Source organism: Pleurodeles waltl, chromosome 11 (genome assembly GCF_031143425.1).
Source record: "Pleurodeles waltl isolate 20211129_DDA chromosome 11, aPleWal1.hap1.20221129, whole genome shotgun sequence".
NCBI classification, from domain to species: Eukaryota; Metazoa; Chordata; class Amphibia; order Caudata; family Salamandridae; genus Pleurodeles; species Pleurodeles waltl.
Genome location: NC_090450.1, coordinates 166,408,258 through 166,417,894, shown reverse-complemented (window position 1 = coordinate 166,417,894; position 9,637 = coordinate 166,408,258).

The following is a 9,637-nucleotide window of genomic DNA, read 5'->3' as shown; positions in this document are numbered from 1 at the left end:
CTCTGACAGTGGCACTTCAGGTACTTATTATGTCTCCCTCAGACAGCACTGGTGCTGTTTCTTCAACAAATTTTGTTTTATAATAGTGAACTTGGAGGATGCCTATTACATACCATTGGTCGGTTTCATTGTCACTCTCATTACCGTGCTTCTTTTTAGGTAGCTGCTCTAAGTTTCCCTCCTCTTCATGTGTTTGTCTATCCCTGCAGAGCATGGATGCACTACTTGTGTCCTTCAACTGCTCATTTTTTTTGGGTGCAACTTTTTTTATTTATGTTTAAGTAGTCTATGACAGTGAATTTTTTTTAGCTGTCTCCCTCATGTTCTTACCACCCCTCCATGTTCCTCCCTCATACCGACTCTCTGCTGTCCTGCTTGCTTCAAGCCCCTACCACCTACGATTGTTGTCATCTTTCCCTGAGCCCCATCTTCCCACTCTCTGTTGTTTCTCTTTCCTCCCACTTCCTCATTCCCTTCATGCTTCCTCCCACCTCTCATCCTGCAATAATTAAAAAAAACACTATAATGAGGGCTGCGCTGGCCGCATTATAGCCCTTTTTTCCTACACCCTCCATCTGTGACGCGCCTAAAAAAAACTCCCTTTGTGTTGCCTCTTGCCCTCCTCATGCCCCACCAGCACTAAGAAAAAGCTATGAGGCTGTGTCACAGAGATTTTGTGGCACATCAGCCCCACTGCTGCACAACATGACAAAAACATTGACAAAGCCAATATCTCTTTTATAGGACAGACCTACTGGTTTTACAATTTGTTTATTTACATTTGTTGCTTTCACCAAGGACTCTGTGATTCATTCATTTTAAAGCTGACCTGAAAAAACGCAGCCTGTAATTAAAGACACAGAACAAATTGTTCTCCCTACAGAAGAGCAACAGGTAAAACATTTTTGTCACAGATATTCTGAATCATTGTATTGCAATAACAGTGCCTAAGCAGTACTAAAATGCAACCAAGACCTTATTTACTGCACACACCCAACATGCCTGTCATCTGTGCACTTCCCTAGTGCATGTTCTTGAATCTGTACAGTCAAGTGATAAACTACACAGCCTCAAAGCCACAAAGAAAATAATTTCCAAAACCAAAACAAGCCTAAACAGGGCTAGGGAAAGGAACCAGTATAACAGAATTCCCATACACTCCCACTCCCACAGGCACCCCTTAGGTAAACTTTACAGTATTGAGGAACATCTTCTAACACCTTAAGATACACTCTTCTTTTGCTTGACTCCTAGATTCACATTCAACTTGATGCATGGCTATCAACCAGCCTCAAGCATCTCAGGGATCTTGGGCATCCCATCTTTGTTCTGTCAGTGGACAGGCAATCTAGTACGGGTTGCCACTTTATTTCATACATTTTGTGTACACCAAGCATATCCCAAGTAAATTTCTCCGTAGACAACCAGGACATTAGTTTATTGGCGCATTCTTTACTGTAGGTGTGACAGTACATTTCAATCGCTGGGCAATAGTTTATTTTGCTGCCAGAATCATGTTAATGGCTATCCCTAAGTCTGCATTAGTGAGCATGTCATAGTCTGTGATTCTTAAACGTGGGCAACACCGCACCTCTTTTAGGTGACTCAGAATCTCTTTCCAAAATATTTTAAATAGGGGAAAGGCCACAATGGGGGTCATTACAACTTTGGAGGAGGTGTTAATCCGTCCCAAAAGTGACGGTAAAGTGACGGATATACCACGAGCCGGATTACGAGTCCATTATATCCTATGGAACTCGTAATACGGCTGGTGGTATACCTGTCCCTTTACCGTCACTTTTGGGACGGATTAACACCTCCTCCAAAGTTGTAATAACCCCCTATGTGTCTATATCATCTCCCTCCTGACCAAATCCCCTTCACCCTAGCCCAGAATTATGGGGATGAAATATTTTTAGTATTATCAGGAGTGGGTGCCATATTGTCATTTATTTGTAAAGAGATTCTCTATTTGACATGCTTTTACACATATATGGAATGTCTGACCAAAGTTCCTGCATGCTTCATTTGGATCTTCCACTGCGGGATTTGTGGCCATCTCTTTATGTAAGAACATTGCCTACTGAATTTCTAGCCATTAGCAATAAGTCCATTTTTATTTAAGTCCCTATGGTGATACCTAGGCCTGGAAAAACTTTTCCCAGTCAATAAGCAGTCTGGTCATCGCTAGTCTATTGATCGGTTGGAGCCCAGTGTCTTCACTGACAGTGGCACATACGGTCAATTTCACTTACTCTAACATCCTTCTTACAGACTTAAAAAATGTTTATCCCACCATCATAAAATTGATCTCTAAGCATCCAGCACCATTCCCCTGCCCATCCTCGTAAACTTTCCCTAGAAGTTCCAGATGTAAAATCCATTCGAGGTATATGGGGATGGGAAGAATATCAGAGGTCACCTCTTCAGAATCATGTACCTTATCTCCATTGTGCGTCTTACCATTTTGGATATATAGCAAACTGGGGGTTTAGGGGATTTAGGCATCCATGGTATAACCAAGGGGGCCAGACCTGACACTGTGGCCTCCATATGAATTCAATGTCTCTCAATTTTGTAAAGAGACAATTCGAAGAAGATGATATTTTGGGGTGCATAGTGGTATTTTGTTGTTTCCAAAGCCCAGTCCTCCCAAGTGTTTATGGGCTTGTATAATCGATCTAGCAACTCCATTGATTTCCATTTCAGTTTAAAACATCTATTTTCTGCTGCAGGGCTTTAATTTCAGGGATTCTCAGCAGTATGGCTTGAAAGACATGCAATGACCTTGGAAAGACATTAATTTTAATGGTGACTACCTAGCCAAGCCACAAATTATAAAGACTTCTACATCTTTGCAGATCAGTAATACATATGTTAAAAAGTGTTGTGTAGTTAGCTGCATATAGGTCTCACAGCTTGGGGGTGACATAGATCCCCAGATATTTGAATTTTCTTTAGCCCATCTGAGTGGGCTTTACTTGGCTAAGGCCTCCTTTTCAGCCAAAAGCAACCCCACTCCCATTAGGTCCAATTTCGGTATGCTGAATTTAAAATCAGACAGTGCACTGTAATTTTTTTAACAGGTCTAGAACTAATAGTAGTGATGTTTCAATGCACAGGGATTTTAATGTCCCTGATTTCTTACAGTCCTGTTATGCTGCACAAGTGCAGCTTTTAGATTATATCAGAGTAGTTTGTGTATCTACTGCTGTCTGGCTCTTTCTGAGATACACTGGCCCCTAATAATAGCCTTGGAAGCATCCTGGAGTGTGCCTAAAGAAGCCCCTTGCATTGCCATTTCCCAAAGAAATAGTTTGTAAGGGTTTACTGAAAGACTGTGTTTGTCCTGGCCCTTTCTGCAGGGTCATACCAAAACGTTTTGCCTTCCTCCTACTTTTTTTCTGACTTCATTTTTGCTGGCCTTAGAACTCTGTGCACATTTACCCTTAAAACATGTTAACTTTGACTCATCCCAAATTGGTATAATTAATTTACTTACAAGTCTCTAGTAAAGTGCACTCAAGTACCCAGGGCCTGTAAACTAAATGATACTTATGGGCTTGCAGCACTGATTGTGCCATCCAATTAAGTAGTCCTCTGACTCCCATTCGAACCGCCATCTCTGCCAATAAATACCACCCACGTCAACAGCGTGAGAGGGAAAATGGTATGCCGACGGGACCCCAGCCATCCTTCCTGCTATGCTGATGTGGGTGTGCCTTTCCGTTGAAGAAAAAGTGGCAGATCGACCTCCATGTCAGAGTTGATGGATTGGGGGGAGGGGTGAAAACTTACCTTTTTTACCCATTACATCCTATCTTTGGCTGAACACGATTGGACAACACCTGCTATCACTGCTGTCACCGACCCACGAAGAAAACACAACCGCTCTGCCACTGATCTCGAAGGTAGGGCTCTGCATTGCCAGAGTACATTGGTGGGCACTGCATGGGAAGTGGGGCCCACTGCAGGCATATACATGTCACATTCATTTTTTAAAGTTTCTGTGATATTCACATCTCAGGGACACAAATGGGCCAGGCATGGATGGGAAGACACTGGTACACATATCACACACATGCACAACTGTCATCATGGTGCCAGTATTCATTGGCAAAAGATGGTACATTCACACCTGTCAAATGTGTCCATGTGCAGTCATAGCTAGGGGACCTGTACCTGTCATGTTGTACTGCAAGTTGTGTGTGAGTCAGTACATGTATGTGTGTATGCTTTGTGCTTGGCTGGGTTAGGGTTAGGGAGCTGGAGTGGGTGCTGTGATTATGTCAGTATGTGTGCCACCTGCATATGGCTCTGATGCTGTTGTGTATACTGTATTGTGTTGCTGCGTGCAAAATTCAGATGAGTGGTGTTATGTATTTGTTGTTTTTGTGAAGTGTGTAGTTGTTCTTGTGTGAGTGTGTTTGTGTAACTGAGTGTGTAGTTGTGTTGGTTGTTGTAGTTGTGATGTGTGTGGGTGCAGTGTCAATGGTGAATATATGTTGTGTTGTGGATGTGCATCAATGTTTGTTTGCAGCATGTACGGGTTGTGTTGTGAGGAATGAAAATGGATACAGGTGTGTATGTGGTGTGTTGTGTTGTGTGTTGTGCGGGGGGACACACATGGTAAAGGTCCAGTGTGTGTGTGTTTGTGTGTGTTTGGTAAATTTCTTCCACAGCCACTGTCATTGTCTGCTGTCCATTGGGTCCTGTGATGTTCTCCCTCCGTCAGCAAGCTGCCACCAGTCTTCCACTTGCAGAGCTGTAACATCTAAATACGGCCGGTGGAACACCATCAACTTGATGGTCTTCTCGGGTCCACCGTCAATGCTGCTTCGCACTGCGACCACCAAGATCTAAATCCAGCCCTCAATTATTTTCGTTGGGATGTACAATTTAATCATGAGAGAGCACATGCTCAGTGTTTGTTTTACAGATTTGTGCCAGCACCTGGGTTACAGTAAGCTGACTCACCCTAGGAAGCTTGCTGAGGAGTCAGACCTCCGGCCTAGCACCAGAATGTCCAAGAAGATACTTGGGAGTGACCTCAGGAAGGATCATTTGTTTTCTACCTATCAGAAGGAGGGGAGGTTAAAGATGACACTCACAATTCCCAGATTAAGGGGGAGGAAAGGGATCCCCCATCTGAGAAACAGGGTGGTGGTTCTGGAGGGCAGTGACCCAGTGTATCCCATTTACAACACCACTGCTTTGAGTGCTCCCAGTTAGGACACAAGCAGGGGGGACTCAGTCTGTCCTAAGAAACCCCCACTGGTGGAACTCTAAAGGGGGCGCCAGTGTGGCCTTGGGGGTAAGTAGTCCCCTGGGGCAAGTCATAGACCATGCCATGATCTCCCTTAGTAGGGAGATAAACTGAAAGGGTGGGCTGGTGATCCCTAAGGGTGTGAGTCATCACTTCCACCACGTGAAATTGAATTGTGTCCCAGTCACTGCTCTGAGTGACACTGGAGTTAGCCAGACCATGAAAGTAGAAAGGCTAGTTTCCCCAGAGCAGTACACTGGCCATATGGCCCTGGGGTCCATGGTGTGGGGTGGGGAGATGACCCAGAGGTGGGTACCCTAACGGTTCAGTTTTTGGAAGGGGGTAACCACTCCCAAACAGATGGTATGGAACCTATATAGAGTGGCAGATTGAGGAAGGAATCTGCCTCAGTGTACATACGCTGGGTTGATTGGCCAGTCTCCGGATACCACCCCTGAACAGGTAGGAGGTAGAATGAAAGTAGGATGCAAAGCATCTGGAGCAATTGCCCCCCCACACTGAGATACCTCAGAGAAGTCATAGAAGCCCATTGGGAACTCCCTGCCAGCCCCAAGGCTGGAAGATAAGCTTACTCATTTTCCCGCTTAGGGTGTTCACCTGGCAGTAGCTTGCCCGGGGCCTAGCTCCTTACAGTGACAGTTGTCAGGGGCCTCTGTTGGTTATTGTCCTTATGGACAGAGTTTTCCTTGGGGACAAAAGTATGATTCAAGTAGTGGAGTGGGCCACATCACTTTGCTGGCCATGGTGGTACTGTTTTCCTACTGGGATGCATCTGTGAGCAAGTTAGGGTAAGGTGCTACACAAATGGGGACCACAGGTGCAGAAAAGTGTTCTCCATGAGTCACTTCAGTGGCTCAGGAGAATATAGACAGATGGATCCACCTAAGTTTAGAGAGGTGTAGAACTGACACTTCCCCCTGTAGTATAGGGCAATTGTCCAATTTCTATCACCTAAGCAGGAACGTCTATCAAGGGATTGATTAGTCCCCCCTGGCTTTAGGCTGGGGGGGGTCATATTGGCCACTGCCCTTTCTGCAGGGTCATACCCAAACATTTTGCCTTCCTCCTCTTATTTCTTCTGGCTTTGTTTTGCTCCTCTTAGATCTCTGTGCACTTTTACCACTCTAAACAGTGCTAAAGTGTTTGGACTCTCTCTTAAAATATGGTAACATTGGCTCATCCCCAATTGACAAACTTAATTTCCTTTTATGTCCCTAGTAAAGTGTACTGTGAGAAATTGAGTTTCTGGATAGCAGAGGTATGCACCCTATCCAGGCAGGAACCACAATCCTAATTAGGCTACGTCACAAACACACCCTAGGTTAACCTGTGCTCACCCTCTAGTAGTTTGGCACAGAGCAGTCAGGCTTACCTTAAGAGGCAATGTGTAAAGTATTTGTGCAACACCTCATACAGTAAAACAGAGAAAACACCACACAAAAAGATTATGAATCAATTTAGAAAAGTAGATCAATATTTAATAAATAAACAAAGACCAAAATTTATAAAAATCCAATAAGTAGACCTTGAGTTATGAATGTTTAAATAATAAGTTGAAAAATAGCAAAAATAACCAACTGGGAATATCAGGTTGCACAGGACCAGCACAAAGTCAAAGGTTCTGACTGACCGCGATGGGACAAGGGCAGACTACAGGGAGTCAGTTAGCCTGCTGAACTGAAGTACCTTAAATCTTGGTTGCAGAGCATTGTGTTGGTCTGAAAAACAGAAGCACTACACAGCCGAGAGGATGTGTCGGTTCCGAGACACGGCAAGGCTGAGGTGTTAGGTGTGCTGCTTGACCACAGCTTACACCCCAGTCAAACAAAAACCCAATTCCTAATACATTGGAAAGCCAATCTATCTTTAAGGATGGTTTTGTCAAACCTCCAGTGTTTTAGTTTCTCAGACCATCAGCTCTGTATCCCTCCCACAATATGATAGAGTGATCCGATATTGCTATTGGCCCTTGTGGTATGCTGCAGATATTCTCTACCCAAAACCTGCATGCCTCCGATGAGATCTATGTGTGAGTACGATTTTGCATGTAAGAGAAGTATGTTTATTCCTGTGGCGTAGGGGAAATTATTACACCATAAAACTATAAGGTCTGCTAACTTAAATTCACCAAGTAAGGATTGGACAGGGCTCCCTAATAATTATTATTGTGGGTGTCCATATGGCTGTGTATTAGATCCTCTATTGGAGTCACTTACCCAAAGCTCGTGAGGGATCCATCCTTTAATTTTGTCTACGTCTGGGCTAGGAAGGCACCCTGGGCTCTATTCAGTGCTGAAATAAGAATATTGAAACACCTGTCTAATCTCTGACTCACCAAGTACAGCACACCATCTCTTTTTCATATACGTAACTATTTTGAGCTTCAATAGCAGAAAATTCCTGTGCAAGCCCATCATGGCCTTCCTCGTTTTTTACTAGCAGCTGCAAAACATTCTGGGGTATATAGTTTATGTCTGATAAGAAGGATATCTGTGTGGGGGTGTCTCTTTGAGACATACCACATCTGGAAGGATTTCCCTTACCTTTTTCCATGTTGTATACTTTTGACTGAGAAATTTCGTTGTTCCATGACATATTTGTTTACCATAGTTCTAAACAAAAACTATTCTGTTTATCTGGGATGTGAATTCTACTTTATTGATTTGGATCTCAAACATATATGATTGTACAAAGCAGTGATTATTTGTCTTGCACCTGTACAATAACAGCAAACCACAGCTGAAGAACTTCCCCGAAATCCCTCTCTCTCCACTCCTTCGTGCCCCCCCAATAAAAACAGGAGGTGAAATCTCTCAATGTGTTGGTGTTGGTCGTCCAAACCCACCTTTCTTCCCCCTCAATCCCCTGTTCAGATCACTCTTACTTCTGATCCTCACTCTCACTGGTCCATACCTATGAGTGACAAACTCAGTGATTGAGGATTGTTTAAAATAATTTTATTGAGGTATGGCCTATTTAGTGGGTCAGTTCTTGTCTAATAACCATCAGATCTTTATACGGTGCCTATTTTCAGTTCCAGCAGTGAGATTAGGATGCTCCGGAATTTTATCCACATCGACTTTCGTGGTGCTTGCCATTTAACCATTTATTCTTGGGACTCATCATGACTGGTTTTATCTCTTCTATTTGTGTTGATAGTGCTTCCCCTGCTGGTTCCAGGGTTTCCAGCACTTTCTCTAGAATTTGAAACATGAGGGATCTGGAGCTAAATTGGAAGCATAGTGTAAATAGACAGAGTAGAGAGGCACAAATGAATTTCGAGGAGTAGGTGAATGTACCTTGCTGCCTGGAGAATGCAACTTACCTACAAATAAACTCTTAGAGGAGTGTGTGCTTGAGCTGGGAGGAGACTGACTTTTAGAGGTATTTATGTTACCCAGTTTCTTCAATCTACCCATGCACATCAGAAACAGAATTGGAGTTAATATAACATACAAGACACAAATGCTGAACAAAATATCACCTGGAATGCTGCAAATTGGGACAGGTCCACTATATAAGTGGGGCCAGGCAACTAAATTAGTAGCAAAGGTGAGTCTAAAATAATTGGGATCCAAATATATGTTGAATCATGAGGAAATCTTCATTTATCAGTCATAAGAGAGGGAACTGCCGGTAAAAAATTACACTGCCACCTATAAATAACCTGCACATGCAAATAACCAACAACAGACTTGCATTGTGAGATAGGGGGCAAGCAAGTTCATTGTCACTGAAGAAACACTCTCACAGATAGCATTCATTGACTTTGTGAGATGGGAAGTGGCAGAAAAGGAATCAAAATAGTGGCTGCAAATATTGCAGCGGCCACATCATAGAAGCAAAAGCAGGATACAAGCTTCACCTGGGTGTGAAAATGACTTCAGGCATGCCTCCAATGATCTGCTGTGGCTAAACACCAAAACAACCCTTGGGAAATGTTCATATAGGATGCAAAAAGTGCATTGAAGGTCCTGGCATTTGGCATGTAGTGAATCTCTGAGATCAGGTGGCCATCTTAGGTGCTGCCAAAGCCACACCCAGTCAAACACATTTTTGTCCATTGGTTTCATTTCCTAGTCAAGCATCTTCATGGCTCTCACTTGCTGTCTTACCCCTGCCAAGTGGAGCTTTCAAAGCCTCTGGATTTCTCTGCAGTATTAGTGTCATCCTAACTTTAAAAGAGTTGTAAAGTTTACTCCTTGTTTGTGTGGCTGTTTCTAATCGGCTGACTGTGGTGCTGTGTCTGTGTTTGAAGAGTTGATTCAAGTTACAGGGAGCCATGAAGAAGGAGTAGAGATATCCTTACATTTCCAGGTGAACACAAAGCATTATTTAGCCCCCAAGGGC